The following is a 21,931-nucleotide window of genomic DNA, read 5'->3' on the forward strand; positions in this document are numbered from 1 at the left end:
CTTGACATGTAAGTTCAACATAGTTTAGTGTATAAGCTTCTTGATAAAGGCAAATATGTGTGTTCCTGCAAAGAAGCATTACATGTAATTATAAATGTTGCAAAGCTAATTAATTAAAGCGTTCAGTTTTGGGGTTTTTGTTTCTTGTTTTTACCAAAAGATAATTACTAAAAGTTACCTTATAAATGTCTGGCTAAATTGCAATAAATAGCATACTTAAATGTCAATATAGTTTTGGGAGACTCTTCTTTCTGAAAATTAGTTGTGAAAACAGAATTTAAATGGTAGTCTGCGAAAGAAAGCTCAGATAATTGTTTCAATAAAACATTTTTACACCTATACTTATGTAGGGCATATAGAGTTTTTGATGTGAAAGTAATACAAAAATCTCAAAAATAAGTCAGTTATACTTTTCAAATATCACCTTCATTGCTCTTTAGAAAATTAAAGTCAGTGGGAAAATAAAAGTTTGTAGGTAAGAAAATTTTCAATTCCTAATTAAGAGCCTATTTCAAAATTGTTTCTGCTTATTTCTAATATCTTCATAACATGACCAATCTACAACATTCCAAAATGACCACATTCAACATCACATGGGCCCATTAAGATAAAGTGAGCTGGGATATAGAATTTCCAGCAATAAATGAGGTACTTAATCTAACTTTATTAGATCCAAAGTATATTAAAAGAATACAGCCTATGTTGTTTACAGATGCACTATGAAAATATTTTTATGCTTGCATTTTAATTTTACAGAGTTAATTAATTACAACTTTAACGGTCACAGTAGGCGTATCGTTCCTTACCACTTCAAAAGCATGCAGGATCGCTAAGAAAACTTGATTCCCTAGGCACAAACTCTCTACTGAAAGTCATAAGATTCACATTTGCTTCTTTCAATCATTATCCCCAAATACAGCCAAGATCAAAGAACTGGGGGGAAAAAGTCTTACTCTTTTTCCCTTATGAAACATTTGCACAAAAGTTTAGTTTAATTCTGTTTTTTTAAAGGGAATCTGTTGCCAAGAAGCAAATAATAACATAAAACCTATCCAACACAAACCTTTAAGTGTTGAACATTGTGTTTCTGACTGTCGTTTTCAGTTTCATGTATTAAATTAATGACTTTTGCAGCCAGCTTAGTAATAACACAGAGGTATCTGAAACAGCATACAGGAAAGTAAATGAAATCCCCTTTCCCAGAGACCTTTTAAGTCAGATACCTACCTGTCAAACCCAGTGAATATACTGGCCTGCTCACCTGAGGATCTTACTCCAAGCCTGTGGTCTCCAGCTTTATCACAGATCAATCACATAGAGAGCTTGTTAAAACACAGATTCTGCCCTCCCTGCCGCCCCCTCCCCAACCCAAGCACACAATCACACCAGTTTCTCTGATTCAGTAGCTCTGCAGTGGCCTGATAATTTGCATTCTAACAAGCTCAAGTGATACTGATGGGGCCTACCCTGGGGGCCACACTTTGAAAATCATAGACCTAGGCAGCTCAAATCTACTCTGGACTTATTTTTAATTAATGAATGCAGATGCTCATTCATAAACCCATGGTAAATGAAAATATCATAAGTCAAAAGGGCATGTCATACACTAACCTACTGAACATCACAGCTTAGCTGAGCTTACTTTAAATGTGCTCAGAACACTTATATTAGCATACAGTTGGACAAAGTCATCTAACACAAAGCCTACTTTATAATCAAGTGTTAAATATCTCATGTACTTTATCGAATACTATACTGGAAGCGAAAGACAGAATGGTTGTATGGGAATTGAAGTATGGTTTCTACTAAATATGTATCTCTTTTGCATCATCATAAACTGGAAAAATCATAAGTTGAACCATCATAAGTCAGGGACTGTGTATTTTCCCCATGAAGTCATTACCATTAAATATGATTTTTATGCAGCTAATCTTTCCCATACCAATGATGTATATATTATTGTTTAAATAATCAGTGAAACTACTTTTCTTATATACAAGAAATAGGGCAATTATTTTCTGTTTGGGTAACTACAGAAGTTTTTAAAAAGCAAAGGAAAATAACATGCTTAAAAGAAAGATTAATGGTAAGAGATAAAAAGAATAATGAATAGGAAAGTAGAGTTATTTGTAGCTGAAATGGAAAGAATTTAGCCCCTGAAAAATTGTAAGATCAAAAGGTTATATCAATAGACTACATCAAAGGTTTTCTAAAGGTCTCCCACAGATTATTAGCTCAAGCTATACAGATGAGGCAAATAAGCACATTAGAGACTAAAATTCTGAATTATATTCTGTTATTTTCTTTAAAGAATATAGCATATTACTGGATATGTGATGAAGATAGATAGGTGGTAACATTAGTTATTTTGTTTAAACTATAAAAAGGAAAATTCAGTCTGATAGATGAAAGATTTAATTAATTTCAAAAATGTATTAAAGATTTTCTTTTGGAAGCTAGTGGATGAATTAATATTAATATAATTATTACATAGAGAAGCATTATTTCACAGTGGCTAAAAATTACTTCAGCACATGACTTAATGCAATGAAAGCATGGATTACACATGTCAATTACTTAAACTGTCTCAACACATATATTTAAACTGCACCTGAGGCCTATAAGTATTACTAAGAATAGTATATAAACACAAATAAGAGGCAGATCAAAACTACAAATGGTATTAAAAACAAGTTGATCTTCATTGGAATTATAAAATAGATTCATGATAAATACCCGATACCAATAATTTACTCAATGGTACCTACACATCACACTACATTTATTTTGAATAAGTACTGATAATATAATTAGCTATTTTCAAAACTGCAACAAATTGCTAATAGCAATTAGCAGAATGAACACAAGTTTGGCAAACAGATTCACAGTTGTCCCTTTACCACAGGCTTTTAGCCTTTCTGAGCATCAGTTTCCAAATCTGTAAAATGGAAATAATATCACCACCTCACACAATTTTGTAAAGAGATTTATTAAACAATGCACTGTGCCTAACACACTGAAGGTGCTCAGTAATTTCAATCTTTCAACTAATATTTTTGGCACTCCTACTATATGCCAGGCATCGTTATCGATACTGGAAATAAACCAGGGAACAAAACGGACAAAATTATCTGCCTTCTAGGAGTTTATTTTCTAAGGTACATTTATTTTACCTTGTCCTAGGCACGGTGCTGAGTGCTTTGGGAATGAATAAACTAGCCCCAGAACAGGTCAAGTATTTAGTTCAATAAAAAAAGATAAAATTAGGATAATCGTGCAGTATATGAATTTAGGGAAACCAGAAAGTCTTATGAGAAAGCATGGTACGAGGTCAGAGGATAGAAAGGAAGAAGAGGAAAGGCTTCCCAGAAAAGAAGGTATTATAAGTGAGCCTGGTTTAGAATCCTGACAGAAGAGATTTATAGATTTTAGAAAAGGCAAGGAGGCAAGGAGGGTGGAGACTGTTTATTTAAGTAACAATGAGTAGTTCAATATGGCAGCAGTTTCAAGTACAAATTAAGAAGTGATGCGAAATTAAATGAAAATCTAGGTTGGGACCAAACTGAAGTCCTGACTTGCTAAGATGAAGAATATGGGAAATTGCCAAAGATATCCGAGAAGACTGTGATATGATACAGACATTTATAAGATTTATTTGCACTTCCTTTTGGCCAGAACCACCATCTTCCAGTAATTCGCCAAAATGACAAACACAAAGGGAAAGAGGAGCGGCACCCCATACATGTTCTCTAGGCCTTTTAGAACATGGAGTTGTTCCTTTGGCCACATACCTGTGAATCTATAAGAGACGTGATATTGGAGATTTCAAGGGAATGGGTACTGTTCAAAAAGGAATGCCCCACCAGTGTTACCATGGCAAAACTGGAAGAGTCTACAAAGTTCCCCAGCGTGCTGTTGGCATTGTTGTAAACAAGTTAAGGGCAAGATTCTTGCCAAGAGAATTAATGTGCATATTGAGCACATTAAGCACTCTAATAGGCGAGATACCTTCCTGAAACACATGAAGGAAAATGATCAGAAAAAGAAAAAAGCCAAAGAGAAAAGTACCTGGGTTCAACTGAAGCACCAGCCTGCTCCACCCAGAGAAGCACACTTTGTGAGAGCCAATGGGAAGGAACCTGAGCTGCTGGAACCTCTTCCCTATGAACACATGGCATCAGAGGTGTTAACAAAATAAATAAAATAAAAGACTTCTGACTGAAAAAAAAAAAGATGTATTTGCAAGAAGTGTGAACAATACATTGAAAGGGAGAAAAGGAAGGACGACTCATCTGGAAAACCTGAATAATGTGCTTCACAAGACAGTTTGCCAATTACCTAACAAGGAGTAGGATCATTAGAGACTTTCTAAGGCATCTCTGAGCACACATCTGTGACAACAGCAATCCTACTGGCTGACAAGGGCAACACAACAATCTGGCATGAGCCACACTCTCGTGTTCTTCACTTGCCCTATACCACCCGTGCTGGCTCCACTCCTGTCCTCTGCCCATTACCAATCCTACATCCTAATACCACATATCCACATATTCCTATCATCAACCCATCCATCCTGACCATGACCCAAATCAAGCAGGCAAAGAAGATGTGACAAATTAGGCATTTGGGACCACCATACTTCTTCTCATGCACTAGCCTGATTCAAATGAAGTAAGACAATCTGGGAGCAGAAAGCCAGTCTGGGACTCAAAGTAAAAATTACCTTTCAGAGTTTCCATATCCCATTGAAAGCATTTCACTTGTTTCTTAGTCCTTGGCTTAGGGATCTTAAAAGTATAATAATGCTTCAGATTCAGGCAATCATTTTTCGACCTTGGCAAGGCAGAAATGTTGATTTCTAGCTAAAGGACATCACAGATAAATAGAATATTTGTGAAGAAAATATCTGAGGACATCTCTCTAGGAAAGAATTTAGTAAAGAAGAAGGGATGTTATAATTTAAAATGTTAACTAAAACCTTCTAACTATATTATTATAGTCTAATTAAGGGGAAATGAAAGTTTAAAAACACAAGCTAAGTAGTTATGAATCCTATAAATCAAAGAAAAAGATTTCACAACATTTTGAGACAGGTCAAAATTGATTTTCACTTTCCTTCTCATAACCAAGAAAATTATGATTTGTATTACCTAGCCTACCTAAAGAGTTAAAACCTTGTAAGTTTTACTAAGAGGAATGTAGTAGTACCCATCTTCCTCATTCAAAAAGGCCTTAAGCTGAATAAGCAGACTTTAGAAAAAGAAATTAAGGAGTATTTAATTAAAACCTATCAGCCATAGGCCCTGGCAAATGAAATCAACAGGAAATTAAAGGGAAGTAAAGCTCAAATCTGTTCAACACTGCTTATTATTTTAGAAAATAGGTGGAGGCGAAACAGTGAATGTGAGCAGAATAGCTTTGTTTTGTGATTTCCCTTATAATCCAAATGTTCTCATCAGAGAAATAACTCAGAAATAATGATACCTAACATAAAAGTACACACAATAAGGGAGACGGGGGACTTTGTGAAAGAGGGGATATATAATATCATATATGTGCTCTTTATACTAGGACTAATTGCTTCATTAGGATAGCGACTTGTTTTCTCTGATAACTAAAATATAAGTCACTGCAGAAACTTTAGGACTATATATTAACACCATGAGAAAAGTACAAATCAACTATAATCCTACCACCCAAATATAAATACTATTAATCTTTGGTTTATTCCCCACCAATAAATTGGGTTCTGTGCATAGGTTGATTTTTTTTTCAAAACTAGGATATCATTTTGTAACTTGCTTTTATCCACTTCTCATACCATAAACATTTTTCCATATCATGAATATTTTCTCATATTACTGAATAATTTTCCCAACAAAATGATACATTTTGATTTGTTGTCCACGTTTGTTAATGTGATGTGTGAAAATGTGGTAATTTATCGCTCTGCTGGGATTCTTTGATTATTGGGAGGTTAACATCCCCTCTACCCTAACCTTAGACAATTAAAATTTTTTGTCTTTTGCGAATTGCTCATTTATATCTATTTCTCATTGGGGATCATTTGTATAGCAGTATTCATCTGTCTCTGTCTTAGTCCATTTGGGCTGCTATAACAAATTACCATAAACTAGGTGATTTGTAAACAATCAAAAGTTATTTCCTAAAGTTCTAGAGGCTGGGAAGTCCAAAATCAAGGCGCCAGCAGATACTGTGTCTGGTGAGAGCTCACTTTCTGATTCATAGGTGGCACCTTCTCACTGCATCCTCCCATGGTGGAAGGGGCAAGGCAGCTCTTTGTGGCCTCTTTTATGAGGGCACTAATCCCATTCATGAGGAATCCTTTCTCATAATCTAATCATATTCCAAAGGCTGTACCTCCTACTACCCTCACACTGGGGATTGGGAATCAACATATGAATTCAGAAAGGGAGGGAACAAACATTTAGACCATAGCAATCTTGCACTGCTTTTTATAGTATCTTTTTAAAGGGAGCATGTAAAATACAGAGCTTACCATTTATCTTTTTTTTTTTTTTTTTGCTTATTATATTTCTCAGTGATATTTCTGAAAGTGGTATTTTGTCGTATAAAAATAACAGTTGCTTTAAAAGATTTTGGAATATTAGGAAAAATATAAAAAAGAAAATCAAGCTGTAACTTTACCACCTAGGAATACATTTTCTAGGGGGTGGGGGAAATATGATATTTTAATGGATATGCCTACTGATGCAAAAGAAACTTGTATGCAAACAGGAACTGCATTAATCTTTTTCAATCCTTATTAATTTAGGACATTGTCTTAGAGTAACAGCTTAATAAGTATTTTTGATTAAATGAATTTTATATATTTATTTCAAAATTATATTTTACACATAAGATAATATATTAAATTTCACTTTTTTATGGAATACATTGCAAGTATATTTCCAAGTCATTAAATTTTTAAAAAACTTTTGTAACTGAGTTTTATCAATATAGATATATAAACTACACTAATTTATTTAAATATTTTGTTATTGGGGCTTTGTTTCCATTTTTTGTATTACAGATAAGATGGTAATAAACATTTATAAATCTTCATATGCGATTCATATTATTTCCTTAGGCTATATTTTTAGACCCAAGATCACTTAGTCAAAGGCTATGAACATTCACAGGTTTTGTTTTGTTTTTGTAGAGATGGGAGCAAAATGGGACCATGCAGATATTTGAACCCTTGAGCTTAAGGGATCTTTCTGCCTCAGCCTTCCAAAGTGCTAGGATTACAAGCATAAGCCACTGTACCTGGCCCAACATTCACAGGTTTTAATACATAATACCACGTAATTGCCTCAAATAGTTGTATTGATATACCTTTTATTGAGTAGCATTAAAAAAATTCCATTAAGGCCACAACTCTTTTACAAAACTAGCATCACTGTTAGTCCTTATTCTGCAAAGCGATAAAAAAGTATTGTTTCTATGGCTAAAATGATTTGTGAAATGAAATAAATTTATCTAAGAAAATATCGAAGGAATAACTGACGAGGAATAGTGATAGCATCCAGCACACATATATTTATTCCTAGAGTTGATAAATCAATTCTCCTTTTCTTCAAGCACTATTAAATTTATATTTATCAATGCATTGTTCTGTGAGAATTCTCAGACAATCTTACTTGTAGCATTTTCTTTGATTCTTCTTCATTAGAAGAACTACTTCCAACTATATCAGACAATAAAGAAAACATGTAATGAAGGCTTGAATATGTGTACATTTTTTTAACCCTTAATTTAAAAAGTCAATTATAGGAAGTACATTTGTCTGACAGGTGAGTCACCTCTGTTCTATTATAAATTATAATCATATTTGAGCATTTCCCTTCATTTTACTGACAATAGCAAAATAAATGAGATCCTATTTTTTTTTTTTTTTTTTTTTTTTGGGACGGAGTTTTGCTCTTGTTGCCCAGGCTGGAGTGCAATGGCCCGATCTCGACTCACAGCAACCTCCGCCTCCCGGGCTCAAGCGATTCTCCTGCCTCAGCCTCCCGAGTAGCTGGGATTACAGGCATGCACCACCACGCCCAGCCAATTTTGTATTTTTAGTAGAGACGGGTTTCACCATGTTGGTCTGGCTGGTCTCGAACTCCTGACCTCAGGTGATCCGCCTGCCTCGGCCTCCCAAAGTGTTGGGATTACAGGCATGAGCCACTGCGCCCGGCCCTATTCAATTCTATTTAGTCACTAAGTATGAAAAGTATTCAGGTTTTGCTAAGCCAGGGTCAAACACTCCCCACATCCTAGTTTAGAGTGCTTAGATTTCCCTCTTTTTCATGCAATTTAATGAATGTTAAATTAGCATGAAAATTAAATGTTATTTTTAAACTCCCTAAAACTTTAAAATGTTGCTAAGTTATTTTTCCAAATGTATAAAATGACCTCATTTTAATAAAAATAAACTATCTCAATGTAGGTATATGATACGTATTTGTAGTGAGAATAGAAAACAGTCCAGAAGAAGCAGTTATTACTTTTTGAGGTGGATCGGAGAGGGAGGTTCTTGCTGCGGGCACTGAACGAACTACTCCGTTGCAATGATTTTTGCTCTTCACAAGTCAGCAAGGGTTTTCGATGATGCTATTCTTCACAGAAACGTGACCTACATGATTTAAAGGCTGATACAAGTAAATATTGGTGGATGAGGAGCCCCTGTCCTTGTTGATGCATCTTTCAAGGTTGATTTTGAGTTAGAGGTTTGCTCTGTCCATACAGACTTGTTTTTCTCCCTGCTTAGAACCAGCATGAAAAGAACGCAAGAAGAAACTTTGGTCTTATTCAGATCACATTTTAAAAACCTGAGCTAGCATGATAAGAGCAGTTAAAACATATTCTTTCTAAAGGCACAGGGTCCCAGACACCAAAATAACCATCCATTCCCTAACCAACTGATGTCTCTCTGCTGTACGTGGTAAATTAAAACGACATGTTTTACAACGTAAAATAAAGGGTGCCCCGAATAACAACTAGGTTCTTTAAAGTTAGTGTTTTGGGGGAAGCATGGGGGCTTCTTTGTAGCACTCCTTTGAAAACTATTTCTGAGAAAGCTCCAATACAAACACCTTTTTCTTCCTAAGGAATCAACCTTAGGGAATCAACCTTAAGGAATCAATCTGCTGGGCTAAATCTTCAACACCTTCCCTTTTCATCACCTTTGAGGCAGATAACCAAAATTTCTTTAAACTGCTTATTTCACAACGGGATGACAAAGGAGTGTGTGTGTGTGTGAATGCGTGTGTGTGCGTGCCCGTGTATGCCCGCGTGTACAAAGGTGTGTGTGTGAGAATGCGTGTATGTACGTGCCCGTGTGCGCCCGCGTGTGCAGTTTACCTTTTTACAAAATCCAGCATTTAAAATAGATTTTTAAATTCCCCTTTAACAAATGATTGAAAATGGTGTAATCATTTTATCTTCTGTTGTTTTTTTTTTAAGTTCAGTAACAGCCCAGAACTGCAGTTTTGAGCCATGTCATCAAATCTAAACACGACTAGGGAAGTGGAGCGGGGAGAAACAGGAGAGAGAAACAGAAAGGAAAAGCGGGTGGGCGGTGAAGCAGAAGGCTGGGACAGTCAGAGGGATTCGCCGTCTCACTCTTACCAATTCCTCCCTCGGCACACATCACAGCATGTTGGTCACGAGTCGCAAGGTACAAGAAAAGAGCTAAGCACAAATTCGAAGAGTGAAAGCGGGTTGTGCTTCCACGCCAGCCATTTGCCTTCCGGGAAAAAAAAAAAAAATCACTTAGACATCTCCCAAACTCAGCTGCGGGAGCCAGCGCCGGAGCCTGTGCTGAGCTCGCAACCTACTTCTCCCTCCGCTCCTCCTCCCGTCTCCGCCAGGCTGCAGAGCAGCCCGAGCTGCAGTGCACCGCCAATCGCCCACCGCCCCGCCCTCCGTGACGTAGCAGCGGCAGGGCCTGGCAACTGACCGGCTCCCAACTCCAGCTGTTTGACCGAGCTGCCCTTCTGCCCAGCGCAGATGCCCCAGTGACCCAGAGCCCTTACAATCTCACCTCTGACTTTCACCTCCCAAGTACAGGTTGCTCGCGGTTGACGGTTTGGTTCATTGTTTTGCTGCAATTCTAACAATTCACTGCTTTAGCTAAACGTGGAACACTGGACAATTATTTTTTGGAGGGTAAAAGAGATCAAATCTAAAAATGTCGCGCCACTGCATTCCAGCCTGGGCGACAGAGTGAGACCCTACCACAAAATAAATAAATAAATAAATAATATGTATTGTTACTGTTTTTATGACTAGAAAAGAAATGAGGAAAAATATTACAATTCTGATTTCGTCGTTTTCCTCACACCTTGCCCTTCCGTTCCCTTACTCAGGATAATGTGGCTTTGTCCATACACCTGCCAAGGTCCGTTTGCTTAAAATTCACAACTTTTTAAAAAACTTCTAAATAAGTTTCAACAACCTGTCTGGTTTCTCAAAATGTCTAATTTGGAAAGAGGAAAAGCCATTTAGTGAAGGCCGAACCAATAATTCAGAACAAAACCTAATAATCTTGGCTGCCTGTTTTATCCCATTGAAACAAATATAAAAAGTGGGGCCAAACTCTCCACAGCTCTCCTATATTGTGCCTCTCTCTTCCATTCTCTCAAGTGTTTCTCAGATGTGCAACAAGAGTGAAGAAAACTAAATGAGCATGCAAATGTTTGACTATTAGTAAAGAGCTCACCAGTACAGACACAGGGAGCTGGTTGGTCGGCTTGAAAATTCTCTCAGACCAAGAGAAGCCAAACAAGTTTCTGCACCCACTGAGAACGTGCTTCTGCCAGACGAGGAGAAACAAGTTCTGGGTGTGGCTTCCTGTGATGCTCCATTAGGGAAGCCTCCATCTGCAGGTAAGGACAAATCTCTAGAACTTAGTCAAACTTAATCCCCAGAATTAACCCAGCCTAGTAGAATACACTGTCATTTACATGGCCTCTGAAATTCCTGGCCCTAGTAGCACTTTTTGCAGTCATATGACTGTCTGTAACATCCTTTAAGATGAAACACATTTCCTATCTGAGAGTCAACCTTATAGAGGAGACTTATAACTGTAGCTGGGCCCCCCTGAGCTCTCCCAATCAAACACTGGTGTTGTTACCTCAGCAGAGGGCCTTCCTGGGAACGTACATACCAGGACAATTCAGGCATGTAGCCTGTTTGGGTTGCTTAAATCAGTGGTTCTAACGAGCTACACATCAGAGTGAACCGGGGAGCTTGATGCCAAGGCCCCACCTAGGCCAATTAAACCAGAATCTCTAGGGGTGGCGCTCTGGCAATGTCTTTTCTTCAAGCTCCTCTAGAAATTCTAATGTGCACAAGGGTTGAGAATCACTGACTAAGATTTGAATTATTGTCTTAGAAGAAAATCTATTATATTTAAGTCTAAAGAGCATAGTAGTAGAATAATGGAAAACATTATGTAATACAACTTAGCCTTATACATATTCTTTATATATTTGTTTATTTTAATATAAATATAAAAACATGTGAAGATACACCTCAAAATTGTTTACTCAGGGAAGGATAGTGAGGGGAGATTACTAGCTTTCTATTTGTGTCTGTCATTTGAATGAAATTTGTATCATTTTGATAATTTAAATATTTCTAATCAAATTTTTAAAAATCAATACTCATAAATACCATGAAGGTCATTGGAATAACCACTATTAAGGTGCGTTTCTGTCAATTTATTAGGTTTTGTTGTGTTTGGTGTTTTCTTTTTGCAATGCTTCTGTAATATCCAATTTTCTCCTCAGAGTGATTCCTATTTTGAAAAAGACAAAATACGATTCTTAATTTAAGACATTAGCTACTTTAAATCTATATAGTAATTTTTAATTTAAAAGATACTTACTTTCTTGTAATTTCAGAAAGGTATTCTTTTTTGCACTTCTCAGGAAGTTTTTTAAAAAACCAATATTTCAATTGTATAATATAGAAGTGAGGGAACTTCATCTTTTCCAGCTAGAAAATTATTTGGACTCTCAACACTAATAACTCTCAATACTTCATAATTAATTGTCAATGCGAAATATATGGCACAGTAGTCAAATGCCTAGGTTTGACCTGGTTTTAAATCTTGGCTCTGCAAATTTTTAGATATGTGATCTTGGGTACCAACACCAAGCTCTGTAGGTAAAATGGATCTAATAATATCTTCCTCTGTGTTATTAAGACTATATGAAGTTAGGTAGCTGAAGTGCTTATCACTGTGTAAAACACTTAATAGGTGCTTAATAAATGATAATTATCAATTTACTAACTTCTCTTTTTCCTTTCTTAAACATACTCAAGGATTAGTATGGCAGCAGAAGACAGAGTTATCAGAAAACATTTTTCTAAAACAGTAAACAGGGTTCTTCCTAGAACCTATTATATTTGTTATACAGTTATATGTAAAAGAGAGACATATTCATTATTTCGGGCTACTGCTTTAACATGTAACGTGTAAAGCTGCGTGGTTTACTTTTGTTTACCTCAAAATATTTCACGTTTCCTAAAGTGGCACACAGGCTGATTTCTTATGATTCATAATCAACCACTGCTTTTTCTTTGTACTTGTTATGAGTCAAGCACAGATTAGGACATTTCCCACGATCAGTTTTCTGACTGACTTTTGGAGAAGGAGGAGGAGGAGAAGAAGAAGAAGAGGAAGAGGAAGAGGAAGAAGAAGAAGAAGAAGAAGAAGAAGAAGAAGGAGAAGGAGAAGAAGATCAATGCTGCAGGCAATTAAACTTGTCCCTTGTAGATGAGCCCTGATTTTAACAACATAATCACAGGATTTTATGTCTCTTTTTTCTTTCCTCAATATTCATTGAGTGCTAGTGAACCATTTCTGTTAGACACTGTACTAAGAAGTTTACAGCTATGACTTCGTGTATTCCTCTTATCATCCCTATGAGGTCATTCTTCATTTAGAGATGAGACATCTGAGGCACAAAGAGTTAGAGCAACTTATCCCAGATGGCAAGACAGCAGGTGAAAGAGCTGGCTTGAGAACACACGTTCTTAATGGAGCTCTCTACTGTGGGCTAAGCAGCACAGCTTTCAATAAATTAGGGAAGTGAATAGTAAATGATTTTTGTTGGGATAGGGTAAAACCATGCTATGACTATAACTGCCTTGTTGACAGTAGAAATTCTTTATTTCTAGAAACAACAAGAATATCTACATTATTATTACTAGTTGTAAACATAGATCTTAATTTTATGTGTGCATTTTTTTTTTTAAAGAGGAAATACATTTCCTTCCCTTTGTATCAGGTGAGTCCCTTTCATCCATAGGAGAACAAATTGGCTTTTAACCTTGTAAAAACCTTTAACATGCAATGATTACACAGGATATCAGAAAGGGAAACTCCAGATTCGCAGAGATCCAGGCTGGCCCCGGAGTTCTGGATAAGTCCGTCAACTATTTATTGATTCTGTTTATAATATCAAGAACACTGGTAATAGGACAGTAGCACAATTCCTTGTATGAAATGATGGCCCTTTAGTCTAGGAAAGATAATTAGTTTCTTATTTAGACAAAGATAGGTACCAGAGCTTTTTCTGAATAAATGTAGTTAAGAAAAAGAAGTATACATTTCTCTGGATAATGTGTATTTCCCCTAGTGACCAGAGAAGGCAGGAGTTTGGAAACTTTGGAGAGGTGAAAGGATGGGAGATAGTTCTACCTAGAGATAAGATGGAATTCAGCTTCTAAGGAATGACATGTAATCTTGCACCAAATGTGGAATAAGACCCATGACCAATTCCCTGAATAGGTATTGGCTGAGTGACTTTCAGAAAGTAATATCTTAAAAGTTTCACTTTTAAGCTATTTTCTCTTTCTATGGTGCTGTATTCCTCACAAATCAGAGCTCAGGCAACAGGCTATGGGTACAGTGCAAGATAACACTATCAGCCTCTGCGACAGCTGCGTGGGACCTGGGGTGTCTGGAGCCCATCATGGATAAGAAACTCATGGATCTGATGAAGAAGCCTGTGTTCCAGGCTCTCGAAGAGCACAACAAGTGGCCGAGAGAATGTTCGGTGGGGTTGGCGAGGAGACTGGGCCAGCACAGCTCTAGACACCCCAGGTCCCATGCAGCTGTCTTAATTTTCACATATCTTTATTCTTTATTTTCACAGTATGTTCTGCAAATAAAAGCTTGGCATAAAAAACTGAACTGGATTCAAAATCCATTCACATTATCACAAGGAATTCCAGTATTACATTACCCAGTAAAATATTAGTTGGAATATTGTGACTGCCAATATTCAGCCAGTTTTGACATAAAAGTGATAGCTTTATGTGGTTCAACTAATAAAAGAAAGGACTATTAGCATCTTTAGGTATAATGTCAATTATTGCACAGTCTGGTATGGTTGTAAAAGTCATTCATAAGCTTTTGTCACATATTTGAGTGAACATAATTTCTCATTGATAGTAATTATCAAGAATTTGAATGAATCATTATAAAGTATCAAAAATTGTAACTAGCCATTTTAAGCATAAAACCTCATATGAAAATGCACCCAAAAAGAAGCTAGACACAAAAGTCTACATATTGTTTGATTCCATTTCTATGAAATTCCCAGAATAGATAAAGCCATAGAGATCGAAAGTAGAGTAGTAGTTGCCAGGAGCTGGGGGAAGAGAGGAATGGAGCATGACTGTGAAGGGGTACAGGGTTTCTATTTGGTGTGATGAAAATGTTCTGAAATTAAACCACTTAAAAGGGGTGATTTTTATGGTATGTAAGTTATATCTCAATTAGAAAACATATAAGAAAAAATGTTCACTGAAGCAAGCAAAAGATAAGAATTTTTAAATGTTTTATGAGGATATTGTATATGAACTCAAAGTTTAATATTTTTCTCAATACTTCGAATTTTAGTTTTTAACAATTCTGTAATACAAGGAAAACACAATGAAACTTTATACCAAGTCCCACAGAGATCAGTTAGTTTACTTCATGAGGCTGTACAGGTATCATCATTTTTCATGAGTGCTAGCACATGAAAAAGTACTAAAATCTCTGTGCTGTATTATCCTCCAACCTGTAATGAAGTCTGCTCTGACCACTGCCCCTATCAATTGGGTTGGGAAAGTTAGGAAGGAATGTCTGCCTGAGAGGAAGAGGCCAGAGAAAAGATGGCAAACTTGGAGGCTATATGACCAGTTAGGATTAAAAATTCATGGGAAGGTCGGGCGCGGTAGTTCACAACTGTAATCCTAGCACTTTGAGAGGCTGAGGCGAGCAGATCACTTGAGGTCAGGAGTTCGAAACCAGCCTGGCCAACATGGCGAAACCCTGTCTCTACTAAAAATACAAAAAAATTAGCCATATATGGTGGTGGGCACCTGTAATCCCAGCTACTTGGGAGGCTGAGGCAGGAGAATTGCTTGAATCCGGGAGGCGGAGGTTGCGGTGAGCCGAGATTGCGACACTCCAGCCTGGGCGACAGAGCAAGACTCCATCTCAAAAAAACAAAACAAAACAACAACAACAACAACAACAAAAATTCACAGGAAGCACAAATTCTGGCTAGGAAATGATTAACCCCTCCTTTCTCTGTGAATCTTGTAATCAGGAGGAAGTTCTAGCTATTTTATTTGAATTTTGAGGGATAAAGCGACCTTAGAAGGCAGAAAGAATTTGAAATATGTGGATTAAAAATCAATTCTACAATCACTAGAAAAAGTTGGACCAAAGTGAATTAAGTCTTCAGTTTCAACCCCTCTGTACCCAGAACTTTGTATATTTTGTTCATTCACTTATTCATTGAACAAATATTAATAGAGCACTGAATATGTGGCAGGCACCATTTCGGGTGCAGGGAATATACAAAACAAACAAAAAGCCTTGCTCCTTATTGGATGGATGTAAAATATTTAATATAACAAATGGCAATGTGTGCTATGAAGAGCACTGGAAGGTGAGGAGGAGAGAGAGTGCCAGAGTAGGGGAGAGGGATAGCTTTTGATTTGGGGAAGGTCTTACCAAGAATGTGACATTTAAGCAAAGATCTGAAGTAGGTGAGCGAGAGAGCCATAAGGGTGTCTGGGGATGGAGCATTTCAGGGAAAGAGAACATGCAGTGCCTCGAGGCAAGGGTGTGCCAGCTATGCTGGAGAGGCAGTAAAGCACTGGCGTGCCCAGGGCACTGTGATGGGGGAACAATGTGGAGGTGTCAGTGGGAAGTAGCAAAAGTGACATCAGAGCCATAAAGTCATGGAAGACTTTGGATGTTACCCTGTGTATACTGCAAATATGTAGATAGGTTTTGAGTAGAGGACTGATACCGTCTGGCCTATGTTCCAACAGGATCCCTCTAGCTTTTTTTGTTGCCAATAAACTGTAGGGAGCATGGTTGATGCTGGGAGACTAGTCAAGAGGTGATTTTAACAATCCTGGGGAGAGGTGATTTTGGCCTAGGTTAGAATTGTAACTGTGAGGGTGGTGGTCAGCTTCTGGATATATTTTGAAGGTAGAGCTAATAGGATTGTTTGTAAATTGTGTGTGAGTTATAAGAGAAAGAAAGGAATCAGGGATAATTCCAAGGTTTGGGGTGGAACAACTGGAAGACAGAAGTTTTTAAATTGTCCTGGTTATTGCTTACCTGCAGAATAATTTATTGCTAACAGTCCCTGGATCTGACCCTGATGGGGATGGTAAAGAGTATGTGTGTGTCGGGTGGTAAGGTTTTTATTTTGTTTTCATAAGTGCCTCAGTATCTGATAATTGGCCACTTGGAATCAACAGTTACGAAGCATGATATTCCTTTAAGGATAAGTCTAGCCGGGCACTTTGATCCCCTGATAGTATTACTGCTAAAAGCCAATTATATAGCAATACATTTTTTCTTTACTTATTTGTTTCCCATTTAGATACATTTTTTGAAATATTTCACTCTTCAGTTCAGTATCTTTAACAGAATCTTGCAAAAATTTCAAAAGAGAAACTAATGATTTCAAAGTTCAAAGTGAAGTTTCAGAGGGGCTAGCAGAAGTTTTATATAGGATTTGTCATTTCAATGGGTCTTAAAATGTGAGCAAGAATATCCTGATGGAGAAATCGAGGAAAAGCTTCTGGCTAAAAACAAGAAACAAGAAGAAAAACACAAAGATGTTAGAGTATATGGTATATCTGGGAATTTTAAAAATATTTATGTGGCCAGAATATTGTAGAGAAGGAAAGAACAAAAATTAAGGCTCCACTGTGAAGGTTTTCAAGAAGGAGAGTTGTGGTCCGACCGGGGCTGTAATAAAGTAACCTAAAATAATGGGTAGTGTGGCACTGCAGTGTGAGTGAAATGAAACGAAGGCCTGAAACAAGAAACTGGCAGTGAGTGTGGAAAGGATGGTATATATTCAAGAGTTTGTGCAAGGCCAAGTCTTCCCTGTTATGACAAGAAAAATGAGAAGGAACAGAGCTCCATCCAACAGTTTAGGTTGTAGGCTGGCAGGAATGTTACTGCTCTGCAGGAATGGGGTCAGTCAGCGGGTCCTGAGCTCTTCAGAAGATCCCTGACCTGGACAGGCTATACTACCTGATGTATTTTTGGTCTGACAGATGAAACAGCACTTAAATTGCAATAGGAAGTGACATTACTCCGTTCATTTAGTTGCCTTATAAAAAGTCTAGTGCAAGTTTCCATGCTGAATGTAGTGATATCCCTGCCATCTATTAGGTGAAGTGTCAAATCTCCTTTTTGAGTGATTTTGCTGATCAAGTTCCATTATCAGGATGTTCATTCATGGAAATATCACAATAGAAAGTCACTAGGGCCATGGAATTCATACTGATCTCCTGTGTGCCATGGAGGGGCACACAGTGAACTTCAAAGGTGCTGGTCATGTTCTACCATTTCTTTTTTTTTTTCTTTTTTTTTTTTATTATACTTTATGTTTTAGGGTACATGTGCACATTGTGCAGGTTAGTTACATATGTATACATGTGCCATGCTGGTGCGCTGCACCCACTAACTCGTCATCTTTTTTTTTTTCTTTTGAGACGGAGTCTTGCTCTGTTGCCAGGCTGGAGCGCAGTGGTGTGATCTTGGCTCATTGCAACCTCCGCCTCCTGTGTTCAAGTGGTTCTCCTGCCTTAGCCTCCTGAGTAGCTGGGACTACAGGCATGCGCCACCACACCCAGCTAATTTTTGTATTTTTCACAGAGACGGGGTTTCACCATATTGGCCAGGATTGTCTCTATCTCTTGACCTTGTGATCCGCCTGCCTCAGTCTCCCAAAGTGCTGGGATTACAGGCATAAGCCACCATGCCTGGCCAATGTTCTACCATTTCTTAAACTCAGTGGTGGTGTATTAGGGTTCTCCAGAGAAACAGAAGGAACAGGATGTGTGTGAATGTGTGCGTGTGTGTATGTGTCAGTATAGGAAAAGAAAGAGAGAAATTATTTTTAGGTTAGCTCATAACACTGTGGGGCTATTAAATCTAAAGTCTGCAGAGCAGGCCAGCAGGCTGGAGACCCAGGGAAGAGTTGATGTGGCAGTTCCAATTAGAAGGCAGTCGGCCAGCAGGATTCTCCCTTTCGCGGGTGGGGCCGGGGGGGCCGATAGGAGGAGGGGAAGATCAGTCTTTGCTTATTAAGGTCTTTAGCTGGTTGGATGAGGCCCACTCACATTATAGAGGATAATCTACTTTCTAAAAGTCTTCTGATGTAAATGTTAATCTCATCTAAAAAATACCTTCACAGACATATCTAGAATAATGTTTGACCAAATATCTGGTACTGTGGCCCAGCCAAGTTGACACATAAAATTAACCATGACAAGCGTGTACATGAGTCTTCCTTTAAACTATAACTACACATTAAAGATAAAAACAGGCCAGGTGTGGTGGCTCATGCCTATAATCTTAGCGCTTTGGGAAGCTGAGGCAGGCGGATTGCTTGAGCCTAGGAGTCTGAGACCAGCCTGGGCAACATTGTGAGACTCCATCTGTACAAAAAATTAAAAATTAGCAAGGTGTGGTGGCACTTGCCTATAGTCTCAGCTACTGGGAAGGCTGAGGCTGGAGGATCACTTGAGCCCAGGGAGTTTGAGGCTGAAGTGAGCAGTGATCACAACACTGCATTCCAGCCTGGCTGACAGAGCTAGACCCTGGGTCAAAAAAACAAAACCAAACCAAAAACAAAGTAAAGGGAAGAATCTAGAAAACATCCTAACTATTGCCTTTGTCAGCCAGGCAGGCAGAGTTGAGAGGCGGAAAGGAGGGCTGCCCAGAACCCCCAAGAGGCTGACTCCCGTGCTGTATCTGAAACTGCTTCTGCTGGCACCTGCTGGCATTGACTATTGCTATTATTTAAATCCACCCAGGCTATCATGTTTCATGTTCAGACTAATTTGAATCATTTGTCATGTAGAAGACACAATTCCTGAACTCACAGTAAGCGCAGAGCAAGGCAAATATGTATTACTCTGTTCACCAAAATGATGTTTCTTAAAAATGATGTGTTTATTGAAGTTCCATAAATCAAAGTTTATTTCAAATGCCTTAGAGAAGCTTATTGTTAAAGAAGGCTGGTGATGAATTCCTTTACAATTTCAAATTTTGCTATGTTCCTTTTCTTATAAAAGGGCAATTATCATGTGCAGTGTACTCTACTAGCCTGCTAGATTCTGAGTGGTTCTTTACATTGTCCCTTGATAGGCTATTATTTTGTACAAAATCCATTTGCCATCATTAGCATATGCCCTTTGTAAGAATTCTTGACAATGTTTTCATGTGTGTGTACCTTTTATTAAACCAGCTTTTACAAATGCTTACAGAGACGGCTTATATTATCCTTTTAAATGCTCTTGATTTACATAGTTTAATCTGTGCTAAAATTCATTTGATATTTTGGAAAATATTTCTCTGCATAAAAACAGGTTAAAATAAAATGAGTTTAACAAAAATGAATTTACACAAGTGTCTGTGTTCTTTTTGTGTTAATTTTTAAGATGTACTATCTCCAGCATATAATTTTTACTCCCCATTCTCCCTACGTTCCAGCACGTCAAGTGGACACTCTGTTATACTATCAAAGAAAGTCAACACTTGATTAGCTCTATTGAATTGTGTTCTGATGATGTCGATGCGGTAGCCAGTGCTTGAGTCTGGATTGGACTTGACCACCGGTGACTTCAAATTCTGAGGACCTCTGTTTCCTCTTCTGTAATAGGAAGTCTGATTAGATGCCTTTTGAGGTTAGTTTGGCTTCTAAGACGGTAATTATCTGTCCAAGTTTTTGTTTCCTATAATTTAGCAACAATATCAACAGAAGGGCTATATTAGAAAATTCTACCTGCATCGCCCTGGATCTGAACATTCTTCATGATACTATAAATAGAAATGTCTTTATTCTTGGCATCAAATTTTGATTTAGAAATTTACTCATTTTTGGATACATACTGACATTGGGTTTTATTATCTGTCTTTTTGATTTGGGTGATTCCTTCCAACTAAATTGCCGTGCTTATCCATTTCTGCCTATGGATATTGAACCCATCTCCCAAATCCTGCTTCTTCCTTTACCTGAAGGTCTTTGATCACCCTGACAGTGAGTTCTCCTTCTTTTAAACTCCTGGCTTAGACCCACCATGTGACATTTGTCTTTATTTTTATTTTGTTTTTGGAATTTAACTAATCTAGAAAAATACAAAGTCCATAAAACAAATTCATATTATCTTACCATTCAGAAATTCAGAATGAATTACAGTTACCATTTTGGATTTTATGCCTCTAATCTCTTGTTTCTTGTTTTTTTTGTTTTTTGTTTTGTTTTGTTTTGAGACTGGGTCTCGCTGTGTCACCCAGGCTGGAGTGCAGTGGCGAGATTTTGGCTCACTGCAACTTCCTCCTCCTGGGTTCAAGCTGTCCTCCCACCTCAGCCTCCCCAGTAGTTGGGACTACAGGTGCACACCACCATGCCCGGCTAATTTTTTTTTTTTTTTTTTGGTATTTTTTGTACAGATAGGTTTTGCCATGTTGCCCAGACTGGGCCTTAACTCCTGAACTCAAGCAATCTGCCCACCTCAGCCTCCCAAAGTGCTGGGATTACAGGTGTGAGCCACCACTCCCGGCCTCTGTTGTTTCTTTGATGAAATACTATAGATATCACTAAAGTCCTCTTCAACACTAGTCCAAGTCTCATTGCCAGAAGCTACATGTACATATGTAAACTTCCAGATTATTTAAAAAATACACATATATATGCTTGTAATTTTTTTGCATTTTAACTTATGTGCATGGTTGTTATACGGTATGACAATATATAGTTCCACATCTTACGTAGGAATGTGGATCTGAGAGTTCCTTTAGGAGGAAGAAAGTACAGAAAGGAATGTTTCCTTTTTAATTTCCTGATATAAACCAGACTATGCAAGGAAAATCTGCAAAATACTTTAATTATCTCCAGGCCTTTTCTAACTTTCCTCTTTGGTTCTCTCAAGGATTGAATATGCTCATGCTAAGCTTTGCTGCCCCAAGCTCATTGCTGAGGAATTTCTCTGATAGCCCTTCTGGCTCATCTACATTCTTCAAAATTACCTATTTATTTGACTTTGACCAAGGCTGCCTTAACATTCCCCAGCTTGACTAAACTTTAGATCAGCTTCTTCCCTGACACTAGACCCCTGACCTCCATTTTTGTACAGCATATTTAGAAAACCTGTAACATATTTTCCTGCCCCTTTGAAATATAAATCTTTCAATCAGTCTCTTGTCAGTTTTACAACTTACGAATGTATTTCTCAAGAACCTTTGAGCCATGTCTTTGAAATGTAATCAGCAAATGAGATAGTCACTCTATCTTTCATAACTTTGGTGGGTACCTTCCTCCAAGTTGTAAAACTGCATCCTGTCACAAAGATATGGGAAAATTTACTT

General features: G+C 37.6%; 1 protein-coding gene across 2 annotated transcripts in view; it reads right to left on the minus strand.

Moving 5' to 3' along the window:
- The window catches only part of ATP10D (ATPase phospholipid transporting 10D (putative)), a 114,059-nt gene extending 103,677 nt beyond the window's left edge, over window positions 1-10,382 (minus strand). For both annotated transcript variants that reach the window (XM_055111571.2, XM_003816019.5), the window contains exon 1: window positions 9,643-10,382. The gene's annotated coding sequence lies outside the window, so the exon portion shown is untranslated. The remainder of the gene's footprint in view (window positions 1-9,642) is intronic.
- Between the last annotated feature and the right edge of the window lie 11,549 nt (window positions 10,383-21,931).

This window comes from Pan paniscus, chromosome 3, assembly GCF_029289425.2.
Source record: "Pan paniscus chromosome 3, NHGRI_mPanPan1-v2.0_pri, whole genome shotgun sequence".
Lineage (NCBI taxonomy): Eukaryota > Metazoa > Chordata > Mammalia > Primates > Hominidae > Pan > Pan paniscus.